At 43.3% G+C, this 19,481-nt stretch overlaps 1 protein-coding gene across 1 annotated transcript in view; it reads right to left on the bottom strand.

Annotated features, from left to right (window-relative positions):
- CTNND2 (catenin delta 2) overlaps positions 1–19,481 on the bottom strand; it is a 489,283-nt gene that overhangs the window by 215,781 nt on the left and 254,021 nt on the right. The gene's annotated exons all lie outside the window — the stretch shown is intronic.

The raw sequence follows: 19,481 nt of genomic DNA, 5'->3' as shown, positions 1-19,481 counted from the left end.
GTGGGCCAGTTGATACAACTATTAACATGCCTCACCACTGGCTTCGCTGTCTAGGGCTGATGTGAGCTGTGGCTCAGCAGTATCTGGAGGACCCCAAGTTTCCCAGCCTGGAACTAGGACTAAGTACAAAAGAATAGCAGAGGGCAAAGCTGGATTCAAAATGGCGACCAGCAGTCACAGCCACCCACCAGCCACGTAAACCTTTCCTTGGGTTACTACAGGGATTCTAACACAAAAATGGCTAGTAGAGTTGCACAAAATTCCAAGAAAGGCAACCAATTAATGCTCATGTTTCCCTGCAAGGAAGATTACAAACTGAGACAGTTGCAATGAGCCATATCAAATAGATGTGATGCTTGCAATTTGATTTGCTACCTGCTAAAACTATCAAGTGTCAGAAGCCATCACATGGTGCTTTCCACCTCAGTGCTGAGAAGTGGGGAATCTACTCCCTAAAGCTGTAGCTGTTTCCATGAAAATCGGCATTATCTGATGGTGTCTGAGACATCCTCCCAAAGATGATAGAACTGTGAGGTTAGCTGCGGTTGTGCATGTCAGGATCACAGATATTGTCCACCCATGAGCAGTGGATCATTCCGCTTTACTGCTGCACCTGGAAGGCCAAGAGGGAGAGAATGGCCCTAAATCAATCCTGTTCAAAATGGATATATTTACACCCAGTTTAGACACCATCACAGCCGCAAATTCCACCAGAATTCTGAGAAAGCAAAATAGATCAACAGTTAGCACACACTTTGAAAGCTGGGGAATGAAAAGGAACTGTCCATAACAAAAGCATTCTCAAGTGGAGTCTTGGAGTCCAAAGCAAGGGATGAGAAGCAATGGCTCAATTTGATGTCAGAATTATGTGCCAATAAAGATCAATAAAAGTGTGAAAGAGCAGTGAAGAAAGACTGAAATTTGTTCAGAAGCTAGGGTCCTACTAGAAGAAAAGTGAGATGTACAAAATAAGGCAGAATGATGCACCAAAGGATCCAAAGGCTCTGGGCCGGAAACGGCCTGATGACCATGCATAGAAAGCCGCCCAAAATGTCCCACCCAAACTGAGGAAGGGACGTTCATCACTGTATCTGTCTAAGGTTACATTGGTTCATTTTGTACAGTCACTGCAGCTTCAACAAGTCCCCCATGCCTGTCGTTGGGTTACGTGAGGGTTGCTTCTCACTCAAGCAACCCATGCAGTGGGGTTTCAGTGACATCAATCCATACCTGGCAGGAGAACTAGGCAAGCGGTGACCTGCATGACCCATACTGCAAAAAGTCTCCATGAACCAGCAAACCAGGCAATTCTCTGATGCCATGCACTGCTGGGGCTTTTTAATGGACGGGATAATGCACTGAGGGACCCATAAATACTAGCAAAATACAAGTCAAGATGTCGAGTGGGAAGAAATGGAGGACCTAGGCATTTCAGGAACCAGAGGGAGAATACCATGGCTACCATCTCTTCAGATAGGACCTATTCTTGGAGACTGGGCCATGGAGGGAGTCACTTCATCAGTTCCACTTGCAGTGCCTTTTTATTACGTATTGCTTTTCTGTTTCACCTTTCCTCCAAAAGCTCAAGGTTCTCCCCACCCACTTTTTACCCTCCCAACAGCACTGTGAGATAGCTTAGGATGAAAGGTAGTGAGTAGGCTAAATTCACCCAGTGTTTTTCACAGCTGAGTGATGATGCAGACCTAAAGTGTCCCCATTCCTGGTTCGGGACTTGAACTATCACACCTCGCTGGCACTCGGCTTCTGCTCTTTATTATCTCCATAACAACGAATGGCACACATCTGCAGATGGAACAGAGCAAATGACTACATGCAAGTACACAGCTGGGAGAGTAATGGCTCCACCTAGATCCTTGCCCCTGGGTATCCATACAGCCTAAACTTTCTGCCAACTGAAATCCATTTGCTTTAACTCCATTAAGTTGGGCCATGAAAAAGTCTATATACCGGGGTGCCCAGCCTTGCTCAAGGGAAGAGCCACATATGGTAAACATCGGATGTACGAGAGCTACAGGCAGTGAGCCACAAAAGCCACTCAAAGAGCCCCAGCTAAGTCGCCCCTGTGATATACCATGGGCAGATGAATCACACTGGTGTAAACAGAGCTTGTTACTTCATTTGTGTCCTTAGAGTAACACCAATATGATACCTAGACACAATAGGCAAGATAAATATCATATTATTAAGTTAAGCATAATTGTCAAGGTGACCCTCTGATTCATGAAATAGTTGAATTACAGCTAATAAAGTTTGGCCTTGTTCAGAGGCAATGATTTTCTTTCCTACTAAAGCTATGAATTCACTCGGCAATACAAGCCGTCCCTGGGTTACCAACATCTGGGTCATCAACATCTGTATTCACAAATAAGCTGCCATAAAACCTATTAAATATTCATAGCAATGGACATGGGGACTTTTGGAGTTTTGAGTCCTATGGCAGAAAAATGCCCTCGCCCTAGAGAGAGGAAGTGAAAGGGGAGAGAGGGAGGCCTTCGAAGCATGCCTTCCTGTCCCACCCACCTGGAGAGGGAAATCCCTGCGGCGTTTCCTTGGGGCAAAGCGGGGCACTGCGGAGTGAAAGGGAGGGCCAGGCTGAGGGCCAGGCTGAAGAACACAGGAAAGGAATAAAGGAAGAAGAGGACCCCTGCTGAATTGGAGCAAAGTCTGAGAGAGGGAAGGAGAAGCAATACAGGCCATGCGTGGCCAACAGTATTAAGAGTTAAAGTTTGGGGCAGGCCTAGAGATATTTCTGGTTTTTCCTTTTCCTTGGGGTGTGTCCTATGTCCCTAACCCCCTCCTCCAAATGTGGAGGGTCAACTGTATATGGAAGTGTTCCGTAAGTTTCTTAAGTGCATAGAAAGATAAAATATATACGTATACCAAGAAAAAACATTTGGCTTACTCATACTAAGCACACCCTCTAAGCTCATGACCCAACTTGCATACACATTCGACTTTAAAGACGTTCTCAGGAATGGCACTCGTTCGTAACCTGGGGACTGCCTGCACTAAGATTTTGTAACCATCAGTTATTACAGTTCCAACTGGTATTGTGCTTATTTTCATAATATCTTCGAATTATCACGATATTATCACAACTGCTTTTGCAGTTCTTTGACACGTGAACGCCTCTGTTTAACTTCAATTCCTCTTCTGTACTTGCCAACTTCTTTTGACTTTATTCCACAAAACCGTGTGCTACAATAAAACAGTTGCTGTATGAGTGTTATTTCTTTAACTCTAGTTAATGCACTCTTTAACTCTAGTCAGCAACCCACAAAGACCTTTACTTTCCTTCAAACTACCAATTAGACTTTATAGTAGGAATGATAATGTTTTGGTACAAGCATGTTATCAAAAATAGTGTCAACTGTGAAATAAATCAGTAACATTTAAGCTGTAAGTCTAATCACAACTTAGGAAGGGGATTCTTCCAAAGGGAATATCAAAAACTTTATGGTACATCCAAAATGCACCAAAAGATAAAATTCAGCACACACATAATCTAAGATATATTGATTACTAAATAAAGTTTAGCAATGGGGCATTTTATTCCTTCAAAGTCAATAGCATCCAGTCAGAAGAAGCAGCCAAAAGTACAAAGTTGAGAACAGAAACTTGGGGTGAAGTAATTGGAAGTATTCCAACCCTTACAGAGTCTGACTCAGACTGATTCAGAATCCAGTCCAGTTACAGGAAGCTTGGGGTCTCAGAGGCTTGCTCTACCTGCCCTTCCATCGGACTGCAGGCTGATGGAGGGTAGTGTTACCTACCAACTACAGCTCCAAACTATACCCTTGAATCCCACTTTCAGCTTCCAACCTGCAAATCCTCTAGTGGAAGATGTGCAGGAGAAAGGGATGGGGGCTGAAGAGTGTTAGGCAGGTTACGGGACCAACTGAAAAGGGGAACAGAAAAGTTCCTTCAGGCATAGTGTTCATCTGTGAGCTAGAATCCTTTGCCACAACTGCTCATCAAAAGAGCGGCTTAGCATCCCCCTCCCCAAATTTAAGCTATTGTATAAGCAGAAGAGCCATCCTGAAAATGCCTAAAATGGCCCAAGTGTTCACTTACAAGTACCTGGATATGTCATAAATCTTGGACCTGAACCAAGAGTTCAGTCACTAAGCTTCTGTTTAAGAATGAACAGCTGGACTTTGACATATAAGCCCTGACTCTGCATGACTTCCAGCCTTGGGACTTTCTCTTGAACTAAGCAATCTACCAACATGCCGGCCATCACACTTGTGCGATTTCCACTGCTTTCTGGGAGTTACCGTATAGTGTTCGCATTTCAAGAAAAAATATGAAGGCGCAACCAAATGATGCTAATAATTCTTTTGTATAAATCAATGTCTTCCACAATGGTTCTATGTGCACACTTCACTCATAAAAGCCCGTAATAAAAAATCTGCCCGTTCTGAATGCTGCACAAACACCTGAACTTGGTTTCACGGTGAAACATTTTTCATTGGAATGTTCTAATCTTTGTCTCAAAGAGAATCCTGATGTACAATGACAAGAAGCCAAACAAGGACACAATGCAATTCAAGTTATTTTTGTGCTCGCCTGTCTCCTTCCAGACCATTCCACTTTCTATTGACCTGTCACTTTCTCTTATTCCTCATTTTCTGCAACATATTTGCTGTGGATTTTTCCAGTTTCTAAAATCAGCAAGGAGCAGGAACTGGGATGCAAAGACATACTGTTTAGTATTTTCTTCTACTGTAACATTTCAATTATAATCTATCGCTTTATTTTCTCTTTTTTCTTGCTTTAAGGTAATGTTTCATCACTCTATCCCATCACAAATTGTCAGGCGCAGAAGTGAAGAAGGACGAGAAGAAAAGAATATGGAGGAGGAACCATCTTGGCTATCTAAAACCAAGAAGCAAGCCTTTTGAATTTAGTCAACTTTCATTATATTGCTGGGATTTTATATTTTTGAACAAGAACATTTTAATGGCCCTTATTGGTATTTTTAAATGTATGTTTAGGTGTTTAATTTTATATGAATGTCAGACTGACCTTTGGAAAGTTTTTCAATGACCACATTTTATTGTATACTTTTATGGAAGCTGCCTTGAGAAAGGCTGGACCTAAAAGGAAACTCAGAAACCATTAAAATAAATGAGAATCTCTTCTCTGATAGATTAAAAAGTGATATTATGTATTGATACTGCAGTAACTTCTACCTTGACACAAAAGGGGTGTTTAAGAGGTCTCTGTCTGAACCTAGGGCTGCTAGGATCAGTCACTCCATTAAATACGGACAGTGTAAGTCTACTTGCAAAGTGAATCCACCGAGCTGAAAGCTGCAGTCCCAAGCATGCTTCCCAGATAAGGGTCTACAAAACTCGTGTGGGCTTACTTCCAAGTAGACATACATGGGCTGCACAATTCTTTCAAGTGATCACTGAGATGCTCCCAGCAAACCAGGCAGCAGGTTTTTAAGAACTTCCTTTGCATGGCCGTCTCCAGGTGAGTGGTGCATCCTCCTCCTCTTCCACACGGGATAGACAGAATGCCTCTACTAGGACAGAAACGATACAACACGGGCAAGCGCCACAATAATACTACAATTCATCACGGACAGTTTCAGGCCACTGTTCCAATTCAAATCACAAAATATCGGCATGCAGAGCACTTCCGGCTCAGTTTCACCGATAAGCTTCAGTTACAAGGCCCAGTGATGTGGACCAGGTGCTTGGTCGGGTCTGGCCCACCACCTCTGTGCTCAACCCTTGCCCCTCATGGCTTATTACACTTAAGGAAGGGACTTCTACCTGGTCCAGGAGGCTGTGTACACCTTCTTGAGAGGAGAGAGGAAGTAGTACCAGCCTCTCTAGAAGAGGCTGTAATTCAGCCACTCCGAAAAAGCCTCACCTGGACCCTGCGGATGCTAGTAACTCTAGGCCAGTGGCCAGCATCCCCTTCCTGGCCAAAGTGTATGCAGGTGGGAATGGTGGCTGAACAGCTCCCGGCACTCTTGAATGAAACAGAGTGTCTAGATGCATTTTAATCAGGCTTCAGGTCTGGCTTTGGAATGGAAACCGCCTTGGTCACCCTGTGGTCTGACCTTTGCTGAGAGGAAGACAGGGGAGTACGGCCCTGTTGGTTCTTTCGGACTTTTCAGCGGCTCTCGATACCATCGGCCATGCTACCCTTCTGGACAGGCTGGCTGGGCTAGAAGAACAAAGCACTGAATGGCAGTGGTTCTGCTCCAACTAGACCAGCCAATTCCAGAAAGTGGTGCTGGGGGATTGTTTCTCTATGCCATGGAAGTTATGGGTTCTATTTTATCCCCCATGGTATTTAATACCTGCACGAAACTGCTGGAGCAGATTATCAGGAGGTATGGGTGGAGGTACCAACAATATGTGGCTGACACTCCGCTTGACCTCTCTTTTTCATCAAGCCCAGCTGAGGCAGTGGCTGCTCTGAACCCGTGCCTGACATGGAAGTGGACGGGATGAGGGCCAAGACACCGAGACTCAGTCCAGCTACAGACTCAGTCCAGACTGAGACTCAAGATGCAGGTGCTGTCAGTGGAGAGGTGGTCTGTCCAGTTGGGTGACGGTCAACCTGCTCTGGATGGGGTTGCGCTCCCCCTAAAAGACAGGGCTCATAATCTGGGGGTGCTCCTGGACCCACAGTTGTCACTTGAGGCACATTCTGTGGCATGGAGCACCGTAAGTGGACATACCAACTATTACTACTACTATTACATTTCTGTACCACCCATAGCCAAAGCTCTCTGGGTGGTTCATAAATTTAAGTCACCCATCCAGATTTCAACTAGACCTGACCCTGCTTAGCTTCCAGGATTAGACAGGATCAGGCCTATATGGAAGCTATGGAAACTATGACCAGATCTGGACAGAGGCAGCCTATCTACCATAATCCATGCTCTGGAAACCTCTCATCTGGACCACTGTAATGCTCCCTATGTGCAACTGCCTTTGAACACGGGCCGGAAACTTCACTTGGTTCAAATAAGGCATGGTGGCTGTTGACGGGAACTGGCTCGTGAGAACACAATATGCCAGTGCTTTTCCTGCTACACTGGCTACTGGTTGAAATTTGAACCTGATCTGAAGTGCTGGCACTAACACTGAAAGCCTTCAGTGGCTTGGCGCCACGTTATCTGAACAGATCACCTTCTTCCATATGTACCTACCCAGACTCTGAGGACGTCTTTGGGGGTCTTTTTGCGGGAGCCCTTTCCAAAGAAAGGGAGGCGGACCTTTTCGGCTTTGGCGCCCCGACTGTGGAAAGAGCTGTTTGAAAGAGGTGCACCTGACACTTCCTTTGTATTCTGTTTGGTGCCAAGTGAAGACCCTTTTATTTTCCCAGTGTTTTAATAGTTCAACGTTTAAAATTTGCTTTTTATAAACAGTGGTCCCTCGTAGTTCAAATGGCTCTAACTTTGAACAATCCAGAGTTTGAGAGTTAAGAGTGGAGATAAAAATCGCTCTGCAGTTTGAATGATGCATCTATGTTCGGATTGTGAACAAAGTAGGAAAAAATGCAGTCACAGCGAAAACGTCATCGGTTGTGCACCCAAGTTGTCTCTCACGGTGAAACTTTTCTTGCATAACATTCATGCATTTTCAGTCCTTCTTCTGTTTTATTTATTTTTGTTCTATATGAGGTGTGATCAGAAAATACGGTGTTTAAATTTAAAAAATTACCGTAAAAGACACATTGTCATTAACACCCCCCCCCCCCAAATACCCCCCTCAGTTCAAACACACTTATCCCATCGTTCTTGCCACTTTCTGAAGCAGCTCTGGAAGCCCTCTTTCGTGACTGTCTTTAGTTGCACCGTCGCGGCTGCCTCGACATCCTGAATTGATTCAAAACACATGGTGCTTCTGGTATGGCAAACATTACAGTGTGTCTCCATCTACCTAATTCACTGGATCAGGCACCGTGTGACTTCCGGCTTGTCCCCATAGTTAAAATGACCATGAAAGGTAAATGTCTCGACTTGAAAGAGGCAGTGCACCCATGAACCCGAGACAATCCATTGCTTACCAAATCTATGGGTTGGCACTGAAGGTGAGCTGGGTCACTGCACAGATCAAAGAAAGGCGTCTAATCCATAGTTAGGGTTAGGGTTATGGAGCTGGGGGCCCATGTTCCAATTCATTCCCAGGGCTAATATGATCCCTGGAAGTTGGCGCTAACTGGAAGCAAATCTGGGAGCAGGGGCCACCAGCTGTTGACTCAGTGCGCACTGTTACATTACAGTCAACTCTAAAATCCAAAGGCTGGGTAGAGCTTGATGCCAGGAGAACTAGACAAAGACATCCAGACTCTGTTCTGTCAACACAGATGGCAGAGGTGGGGCCACAATGCTATTGTAATCAGAATGTTCCTTGTGGGTCCCTTGGGTGAGCAACACTTTCAAAGTTTGATGACTTTGCTCTTTTATACTTGCCATTCCATAGCTCCAGTGTGTATGTCCCTTACACTGGGATCCCAGTGTGGACAATCTGCATACCTTAAGAAATATCGATTGGAGTTTTAATATGGAAGAGACTTTCAAAATTGAGGTTTCATTTTGACTTGTGCTCATCACCTCATACCACAAAGTTGGATCCGGCTGGGTTTGAGGCGTTGAAGCCTTGTGGCTTTTGGCTTCTTTATGATAGTCTAATTCTTATCATCTTCTTCAGTTTCTTGATCCAATTAGACATGTATTGTTGACGTCAAGGAACAGCTTTTCCAAAATGGAACATGCACGAGTTTTTAAGAACATTAAAAAAGTTTATATTTCAGATTCAAGTGTTCATGTGAAATTTCACTTGCTATGTGTCAAAACCTAAAATATATAGCTGAAAATGAAGGCATCAAGACCAGACTTCTGGAGATGCAACAGAGATGGAGCACTGGGGGAGGTGAATATACAGATCCAACACTTTTCTAAAAGCCAGTGCAACTCTGTGCAGGATTCGGTTGAAAATATGCCCCTCTTATTTCTCTTTAGTGCTTAAATCAAACTTCTGTTTTCACTTCATTTACATTTGGAGTTTTCAGAATGGTGCATTTCTTGACTTTTCCAGGTAGGTACCATCTTTTCAAATTAAAATCCTCCATGGTTTATATCATGTGCATTGATTAAAAAGAAGAAGAAAAAAGGATCCTGTTAAAAATTGTTCTCAGTTTCTTCTGATCCTCAGCATTTGGAGAAATCACATAGTCCACCAGTGCTTTGTAACTATTAGAAAATCTAGAAAGAGAAATAAACTCAAACATCCATTAACATGCATTAATCGGACACGAGGTTACTTAACCAGTTCTACCAGTTTACTTATTATGGGTAGGTTTCTCCCATGTGCTCTGGGACAACAGTAAAGTCTAAACTTGTATCTATTCTTAACAGAAGATTCTAGAGGCACGCATTCCTGTGGCAGAGGCAAATTCCAGTTTATGTATTAATCAAATACTGTCCTTTGTCAGAATGCTAGAAGTTTTAAGACATGTTCTCTTTATTCAAACAGGCTACCCCAAATTTTAGCACCAAGTGTTTTTAAAAACCACTAAGTGTCAAGAGCTTGCCATTATTCACATAGCTTCTTCCAGAAGGAGGAATGAGTTTAAATAATTCCTACCATTGCTATATCACCCTTCCCCAACTTCATGCAAAGCTATCAGCCTGGCCAGCAACAGACTTGAAAGAAGTTTATTTAACAGATCTAAAGGCAGTATGCATGCCATAAATACACCCTGCATTATGTTATATGGAAAAATGTCCTGGAGCAGTAATTTAACACAAAATATCTGGACTCATTAAGTCAGTTAAGTGATTCCTCTTCAGTTTCCAGCATCTTGAACCCGGTCCCTTCTGGAAGCACTGTTTCTCTTTGCGGACTTCTCTTCTTGTGGCTAAGCATGCCCCATTCTTCCCATTTCTCCTCAAAGAGCTTTCATTTCCAGCCCCCTGAAGCATCCTTGCTGCCCTCCAGTTTTTCTGCATCTCTCTTAAACTGTGGTGCCCAGAACTGGATGCAGTGCTCCAGGTGAGGCCCAACCACTGCTGAGCGGAGGGGAACAAGAACCTCACATGATTTGGAAGCAACACTTCCATGAATGCAGCCTAAAATAGCATTTGCCCTTTTTGCAGCCACATCACACTGCTGGCTCACAGATCTCTGGACAAGCCCAGAGGCCCTGGAGTACCTGTGGAACATCAAGCACAACCATCTGTTCTGCTGGTTTTCTTCAAGGACTACACTTACACCCCTTCGCAATGAGAGGAGAAGCTGCGTGGCCTGAAGAAGTTTACGGAAATCATGGCAAGCAGGAAGAAGCAGGATCCTCACTATGCACTTCTACCCATGGCTTGTACTTTGATGGGATGGCTGAAGAAGCAGTGAATGCAAATAGCAGGGCCTGAGGATGCTGTGCTTGCGGCTGCCGTGGCACAAGAGCTCACCTCAGACTGATGCGTCATCCCTGGGGAGCACTGCGACGCACGGAAGGCACCTGTGCATTGACTCCAGGTGTGGATCTTTGGGCTGATGCCAGATTTCAGGATAGTTGCTGCTTGTCACAAGCCACTTTTGAAATCATAACCTTGGAAACTGAAATTCCCAGGTCCAAATTTCTAATTGGAAACTGATGATAGGAAAGTCTGCTATCCTACTGTTCTGACACTGGACTGCAGAAATCCAAAGCAGTCCAAAAACAGAAAGAGTGAAAGAAAAAATAGGGCTGAGAGTCGCTACTTGTAAAGAGCTAACTCTGTAAGGAAGAGGAAACTGATCTAGTTTTCTTTCTCATATACTAAAATTCCAGATGCAAGGAAACTTTGAGTGGGTTTTTTTGCTTGTTCTGAATGAGGAGGATAACCCACCAGTCACCTGAAAGGCCAAGTGCCTTGGGATTCTCTTCAATGTGTATGGCAGCTCTCTCTATTAATGGAAGTAGTGATCTGAGTAACCTGGAAGGAGAAAAGCAGTGCTGTGTAATGAAGTTATATCTCTTACTGCGCACCATCTCCACCAGAATTTGGGGAAGGAAAGCACCGCAAGTTCATTTTCCTCTCCATCATGCTTGTTTATTTTTTCGGTCTCTGAACTCAGTATTTACTATTATTTGCAGTTTCCCTGGGACCAATTATTAAATCTTTTGTTTTACTGTAAATCAACAATAAAACTTGATCGAATAGAATGGAATTACAGTACTGTAAAATGACTTGTTGAATCATCTGTTGCCTAGTTTTGGCACAGAACTGAGTTTTAAAATGAAAATAAAAATATTCTATGCACACCCACCTCAAAGCCTAAACAAGAATCAAAGGAAGCAACAACTGCACAAACACAAAAGCTCTGGGACCTGTCAGTCTGAATGAGAGCAGAAATGTCTATACCTTAATGACAGTCATTATTCACTATTCTTGGTTCACAATGGTACTCCATGCTTAATTTATTTAGTAAGAAAGGTATCTCTGCCTCATTTATTTCTTTTTAAACTCCCTACTATGCTAACGTTATAAAACTAGGCACATTTACTAGCTCTGTGCAGGTTGGGCCTACAGAGACTTGGTCAGCTAAATTAACTAAATCAAAAGATGTTCCTCTTCCAGCTTAATTTAAGTATTGATTACTTATTTATTTGTGACTGGGTATCAGGGCAAGAAAACCACGTTGGGTGTGCAGCTTACCAAGACAATCTCAATGAGGTTAATCTTGAGAATCTGCAGCTGCTGCTTTCTCACATGGAATATCGCAATTCACAGAAATGTGAAAGGGAAAAAATGCACTGAAATACCCCGTAAGACAAAAGGCAAAGTGGAGAATCGTTCTGTACGTGAGAAATTATCTCAGGTGCAAGACAATCCCAGGGACAAACGAATATATCAATATATATCACTGAATATATCAAAGTGATCTTATTAGTGGTTTCTTGCTCCTCCAGTCTAAATGGCTATTGGACATGCCAAAAGATACACTGACCATGTTCAAGTGCCGAGTCCAGGCTGTACTTTTAAGGTATTCCTATAAGCTTACATTCACAAAAACATTTGACCCCCTCCCCTTCCAAATAAAAGCACAGACTGCTTTGATATTCTTCTGATCCTCAAACGCATCTTGAAGACTGCTGTTGGAAAAGCAAAGTCAGAAAACTCCCTGGATGCATGGAGCAGATTAACAGAAAGCAGACTCTTTGCCTCTAAAGCAATGCAGTTGCGGCTCCAGCACCCTTTGAACCATACCTGAGAGGACTGCAGACGTCGGTGGGAACTTTTCCTCCCACCTGCCCTGCATGCAAATTAATCACATGGAAGAGGAACGTTGGCACTCACCCAGATGCGGTTAAGGCAAACTGGCTTGCTTTTATTTCAAATCCTAGTTAAACGGCTATCGTATTTTGCAGCCATCAATGGTTGTTTGCAGGGAGCATGTTTTTGAAAGTAGGATCCTGATTTCTTGTCCAGGGTTTCTTTTCTGCCTTGCTATCTAAGTTATATGGAGCTACTGGGAAACTTTAGTCCAAGGGCTGAACTCGCATGCTAACAACTATTTCGAGTTCTTTCTGTTTCTGCCACCTAACAAGCAGATTTTCTCTGTGCTCCATCCAGAAAAGTTCTCTATGTATGCTCTCCCAAATAGCTTGGCAAAATTCCCAGTTCCCCCAGGGAATTCAGACAGCCTCTCCTTCCCCCAAGGAATTCATGCAAAACTCCCCCCCCCCCAAAGTGTTTATTCCACTGAGGAGCCCAGAAAGAATTTTACCTGAATCCCCCACCCCACCTGTTCCAACCAAGTTCTCTCTGTGAGGCTCACAGCAAGTCCTGAATACAACTGTCAAGCAACCCACCAAAAGATAGCTGTGAGCAAGACCAAGGAGGGCAGTGAAGAGCTCGAGAGAAGAAGAGTAGAGACAGCAGGGAAGACAAAGATGGGAAAACTCTGGATTGTGCCAGAGTCCCACAGAGTTCTGAAAAAGGGAGAAGAGTCCTGAAGATCCTTGAAGGGAAATGACTTAGGAATGGTTTCCTTCTGCAGTGGTATCAGAAACAGAATGGGAAGTGCTGAGAAAGCGGTATCACATTCTGACAACGTCTGATCAACCTGGCGATGAACAAACATGAGGGGATCAAAGGCAAGTCCAGGTGGCGAGTCCACCAAGCAGCACTTGGCGGGCTTCTTCAGACTTGCCCTGTGGCTGAAGCATCCATCCCCCTTCCTGCTTCAGCCCAATTCCTCGGGTCAGGATGTGAAGTGAAAGTTCCAACAGTACTCGTACACACTGGCGATTAAGCCCACTGAACAGTGGAGGATTTCCTTCCCAGTACACTGGCCACAGACATCACGATGACTTGGGGCCCGTTCACGCAAAAAGTTTCCTGTACATCAACACAACAAGCGGATGCCCTGGTGCTCTGGCTATGTTGTCACAGAGGGTATTCCTATGCATCTAGGAAAGTAATCTTGCGTAAAGTTGTCTATTGTTTAGCTGTACAAAAGCTGTTATTTGCAAGATATAATTACCATACATTCAGCAATTATACTGCTATCTGTGAACATTTTTAATAAAGCACAGCTCCTGTCCTGAAGCGGGATTGTAAAAGAATTCTTTCTCCTTGAGATATTTATTTTTCTCTGTGTGCCTTAACCACATGAACAGATTGCCTTATTTTTAAAGGATTTTTAATTTTGTTCTCCCTCTTCTGAACAACCTTCAAGACAACACTGGTATATGGAACATACACACTGTCTATTAATAGTGTGAAGCCTAGGAGTGTGAATTCTACTGTCAATCGACTCCTGCATTAATATTGAATTTGCAGGACAATTTTTCACTTGTAAGCAGGGTATATTTGATGTACAAATTGCTGAAGCAAAAGAGAACTTGAAAATGAAGAGTTTAGGGAGTTATGTTCCAAAAACAGAGCACCACATTAAAGTTATATCAACATATTTAAATATGAATAAGATCAGGTATTTGGAAGTTGTCTACACACACAAAGTGGCAAGAAAGACCCACTTCAATCAAGGAACGAGCAAAAAATGAGGCTACAAATGACACTCATACGCTACTTCATACAAGATGCACATCTTTTTCCCAACAGAGCCATCCTAACCTGAAATGAAAAGGCAGGCAGGCAACCCACTGCTTTCGAAGTCCTGCTTGCACCGGTTAGGACACGAGACATGAAAAGTTATTTTTCTTCTGGTGACGATTTTTTTTAAAAAACCCTCTGTTTCTGTTGTGTGGAGACAATTAACTACAACCTCTATAGGCTGGCATAGCTGCGAGGTCCAAACTGAGGCTTGTAACGAGAGTAAAAATGCTTTGTGTCCAGTGTAATGAAATATAATACAGCCCCCGCCCCCGCCCCCGCCCTGTTCCCAAAATGTTCTTTTTGGGAACTGCCACCAGGACTATACAGGTAAAACTTTCCAAGGGCATCCTTGGGGTGGGGTTCCTGGACAGACGTGTGCCTATGCCCCCCCACCCCACTCCATGCACTTCCTGCTCCATCCTTACCCAGTCTGGCCAGGAGATCTGGGGATTAGAACTGCTCTCCAAAATTATCTTTTGGTTGCTTCTCAGTCTGGAGTTAAATTGCACCGACAACTTAAAATTCTGAAGTGAGTAACTAAAATGTCATAGGTATCCCATGATGAATATGAGAGGAACTTCTGCCAATGGCTGAACCTGATTAACTAAGGGCCAGTAAGATTTGGCAGGCAATTTATTTTATTTTATTTATTTATTTAAAACATTTCTATGCCGCCCCTTTTGCCGAAGCCTCGGGGCGGCTCACAATTTAAACAAGCCTTGTAATTTATTATGTTCTATTTTATTTCAATGTATCTTATTGTGTTGTAAGCCGCCCCGAGGCTTCAGCAAGGGGCGGCATAGAAATGTAATAATAATAATAATAATAATTCCTCCACTGTGTATATGGAAAATTTATTCTCACATCACAGCTTAAGCCTCCATCTATTCCAGTTCCGTCTCTAGCTCACCTCCATACACTGGAACTCATTTGTGCTATGCATGTGCAGCAATTTAGTGTCTTGGTCTTCTAACCTGCAATTTTCACCCAGAAACATGGGAGCAAAATGGTTTGCAGTTGAGCAGAAAGATCTACGCTACGTGGAGCTTGTGTCTCTTACAGATTGCTAATGCACAGAGTTGTCATTCTGCAGCTTGCCTAAATCAAAGAAGGCAAAAAGCTCTTCTAATCCCAAATTGCAATCACAGAGCTTTTTCTCTTAAAATATGAACACTTTTGAAAGTCCAGCTTCATAGTTAATAAGCACTGATTCATCCATCATTCAGTTAGAATATGAACATGCATTCATGATTCACACATCCCTGCTGTATGTGGAGATATCAGAGGTGTTTCCTCTCTCCAGCATTATGTCTATATTTGAATGTTACATTGATTTTAATTACATGTTTCCTTATGTAATGATTTGAGGGTTATGGGTTTTCCTTTAAATGTTGGGAAGTTTCAGAAGCGCAAGGCAAGAAGGCAGAAAGTTATCGGTCAGACAGCAGTTAGCAGTCGGTTGAGATCACTCTGAGGTCAGTTTGCAGAATGTGAACAGGAAGCCTCCTCATGAGGATCCCAGACAGTGCTATGGAAAGCACTGAAGATTTGATGGGAAAGGGAAGGAAGTAGGATACTTAGAGGACATATTAATGACTAGGGAGAGTCAAAACCTAATATTGCCAAATGTGAGAGAGAGAAACTGACAGAAACTCGAGTGCAGAAGGGAAAGATTAAACTGAGATAAATAGAATAAAGGCCGGCCAACGGCCTTTTGGAAGAGAAAGAGGATCTTCGTGTGAGGAGTGTGAAGGGAAAGAGTGAGATATCTCAGTCAGATGTCGTTATTATGCATTGTTCTACTCTCTAAGGAAATACGCTTCCTGAACATTTTGAAACCCATGTGCCTCCTGTACAGGTAAGGTTCTATTTTGTTGATTGTTACCTCGGTGTCATAGGCTGTTTGAGTATCAGCATCTCATCCTCAGGACTACATAATCCAACAAAGAGCCTTATAGCTTAGGCACAATTTTGAGGGAGAGGTTCATTAAAAAGATTGGAATTAACTTCCTGGTGGCAGCATTTACATACAGAAAGGGAGGCGGGGGAGGGAAATTTCAAGAAGTTAAAGACACACCATACCCAACCAGAGTATAGGAGTGTGCTTGTGACAGCTTACGTCACCACTGGGACCAAAGCTGAATGGATTCTTTTCATCCCTATTCACTGCGGAAGATCTAAACAGAAGTTTTCAGGAAGGTGGTCTAAGGCAAATAATGGCAAGAAACCAGTTCATGCTTCATCTTACTAATTAAAAATGACTGAATTGTTGGCCCTACATGGTCGTCCTCTTAGAAATCTGGAAAAACTCCAATGTGAAATGGCAAAAGTCTTCTAGCAAAAGTATGGAACATGTCCCAGGGATCTGCCACTGGATCAGAAGACTGCAGAATGGCCAATGTAAGGCAATTCCGAAAAAAGTGATTCAAATTACCTTCAGGATAGACTGTGCCCATGTTATGCCTTGTGTCCTCTCTCTCCTCAACTCCGCCCACAAGGAGAACGGTGGCCTTCACTTGCATTTGTTAATAACCACAGACAGGTTGCCTTTACATCCAGGCTCAAGAAAAGTGTGAATTAGAAGCTGTGGCTTCTGCAAGAAGATACCTTCTTATTTTTTTTTTCCAGTATAGCATACAATGCCGTGCTCAGTTGTAGGGATAAAGGACAAAGAACCTTCCAAGTGCCTCCTTGAGACCTTATCAGAGGAGATGGTGGTGGACTGCAGAAGCCCCAGGCTCTTGGTAGCTCACATGCCCTTAGGTCCAAAAGTTGTCAGTTCCACCGTTAGGCAACAGCCCAGGGGTCTCAACACAGCACGCAAGAGGACTTCCAGAAGGAGCCACAAAATGCCCCCTTTTCAAGATCTTTTTTAAAGGAAAACCTTGGAAAATATTAGGGCAGCCTTCTTGCCAAGGCTTTCTGGCCAAACTCTTTCTCGCTATTTCTGCCCCCACCCCATACAGACTTTGCTATTCCCCACCTCCTGTTCACTGTTTCTGCCCCTCCTAGGATTAAGCCTCGTCCTTTTGCTACCCTTTGCCTTGCTGTTTACCCCTGCTTCGCAGCCTCTAGCACTCCTATTTCTCTCTCTCTTGCCCTGCTGTTTCTCCCTCCCTGTCAGCTTCTAGCCATATTTTCTTCCACCCACCCCCTTTAGCTCCCCTCTGACTAGTCAGCCACCCACAGCAGCCAGTAGAGGGTGGGCATTTCCTCTGTGGGAGCCATCTTGTGGTGGTGCCTTCAGCAGTTTCTGGGATTCCTGCATGCTTCCAGGGTCCAAAACGTCTGGGACCCCTTCAATCATCTATGAGAACACACGTTCCGGTTGTCAAGCGTGAGCTCACTTTCTGATATGAGGTAGGGCAACATTTTGAAGCCCTAACCATTTGACTCACTCAACACAGTACAGAGCTACAGATGCTTTGAAAATCAGGAAGGAAGGTAAGCCTGATCTAAGACTAGTAGCTAATGGGCCAGATCTTCGTGCATCCATTGTTATAACCACCCATTGAAGTGGTTTCAGAAGTGTTGGTCTGCAGTGTTTTGGAGTCTTTCATCTGTGACATTACGCTGAAATATATAATGTTATATATTATTCAGCAATGTAAAAATAATCATAGCATATTATAATCTAAAGATCGTTTCCTATCTGCAAATCAGGTGATTTGCTGAAGCAGATAATGACTTTGACAGAGTCTAAACTATTCAATGTCCATACTCATTTTGAACCCAAGTGAGCTTACTTTTATTAAAGATTAAAAGCAGCCACCGGTCTTTTTTCAGCTATTCAAGCATGACAAATCAGGCCCCCGTTAATTCCGCAAACTAAATTCTCAGTTCTTCAATGAACGGTACTCAAACTTAATAATGGCACTAAGTCATACGTTTCTGAATGTTTGAATTATTCAGGAATCAACAGGAAAGATGATCCAGAAAATACTAATTCATGATTTCAGCAATACTGAGGTGGAAGCAGGAAACGAGAGTAGGATTTAATAGGAAAGAAGAAGCAAGTGAACCATCAGTGATTCACTTTCCAAGAATCAATTGCAATTGTAAAATGCTGCCTCAAAATCTATTAACAGCAGGATGTAACCTTAATTTAGGAAGGGAAGAGGATGAAGTGATTTATTCGAAAAACATGAGGTTCTGTAGTGGTGGGACACCAGAGGAGAGGCGTAGGCTGCATTTTGACTGCAACTTTTGAGACGGGGAAGGAGTTCCAGGGCTCACCAGAGCGAAAGCAATTTCATGAGCACCAGTAAGAGCAGGGAACCATACGCAGAAAGCCAGAACTGGGAGAAAATTCTGACCACATACCTAAGTCAAGGAACCAGGAGCTTGCAGAAGAGATAAGGGAAGAAAGAGCCAGGAGACTAAAAAAACAGCACTGGGAGGCTTAGGAACATGGAGCACCCAAAGTGACCGTCCTCGTAAAAATAAGGCTTTTCCTGCTTCGTTCCATGGAGGCTGCTACAAGGTTTGGCTCAGTATGCCCAGGCTGTGGGTAATTTATGCCAGTGTGGCAGGACCAAGGAGACATATTTGAGAAGGAATCATCATAGCATGAGCTCTCGGAGAGTACCATGCCCGGAAGTGTGCATCTTTTCTTTTTAATTGCTTTGTTGCCATTAGAAGACACGACATGATGCAGAGCAATGTATCTTCATAGCTATGGCTTATTTACAGCGTTGGTTGGGACAGCTTAGTAAAAATAAATAAGTGATGATAAGTCACAAGTCTACGAGAGTTCTACCTTTCCCCCCGAAGGCAGCATGTCTGCAGGAAGGTCAGTGCAGTTTAATTTTTTGCTTATAGTTTGCCCAGAAGAGAGAAGGTGGCTAGTAAATTCTGCATCAAGGATTTTCACCACCGAGCTGGGAAATGCCATGCAACACCCTGTTCTGCTGTGACGCCCCCCTCCCCAAAACCACATTAACCTTCAACTGAAAAATTGATGCAATGTTGCCTTACATTTGCCAACCATTTTTCCTCTCTCTAGTATCCTTCTTTTTAGATGGTTCCACACATACTTAATCATACCAGACATAAGAAATGTACAAATATAAATCCAATTTCATTGACTCAAGGTTACCACTGCAAATACGAGGTCATCCTTACTTCTTTTGCTAACTCCTTATCCGTTTTACAATCTAATTATTGCTGTAACATATCTCCTTGTCATGTATATAAGGAGAACTCCTTTCCAAGCCTTGTATTTTCAATGCTCCACTGATAGTCATTACTACTAGCTCCTAAGTGGTTCTTTATTGACTCTCTTGTTTCGTATTAGGCAATGAAGTTATTTATAAATCAAATTAAACTGCTGGATTCTTCATGTTTGGATGGGCCTAACAATGCTGGATTCACACAGAAC

Source organism: Varanus komodoensis, unplaced genomic scaffold (assembly GCF_004798865.1).
Source record: "Varanus komodoensis strain SLA01 unplaced genomic scaffold, ASM479886v1 scaffold40, whole genome shotgun sequence".
Lineage (NCBI taxonomy): Eukaryota > Metazoa > Chordata > Lepidosauria > Squamata > Varanidae > Varanus > Varanus komodoensis.
This window is presented reverse-complemented; position numbering and strand designations above follow the sequence as displayed.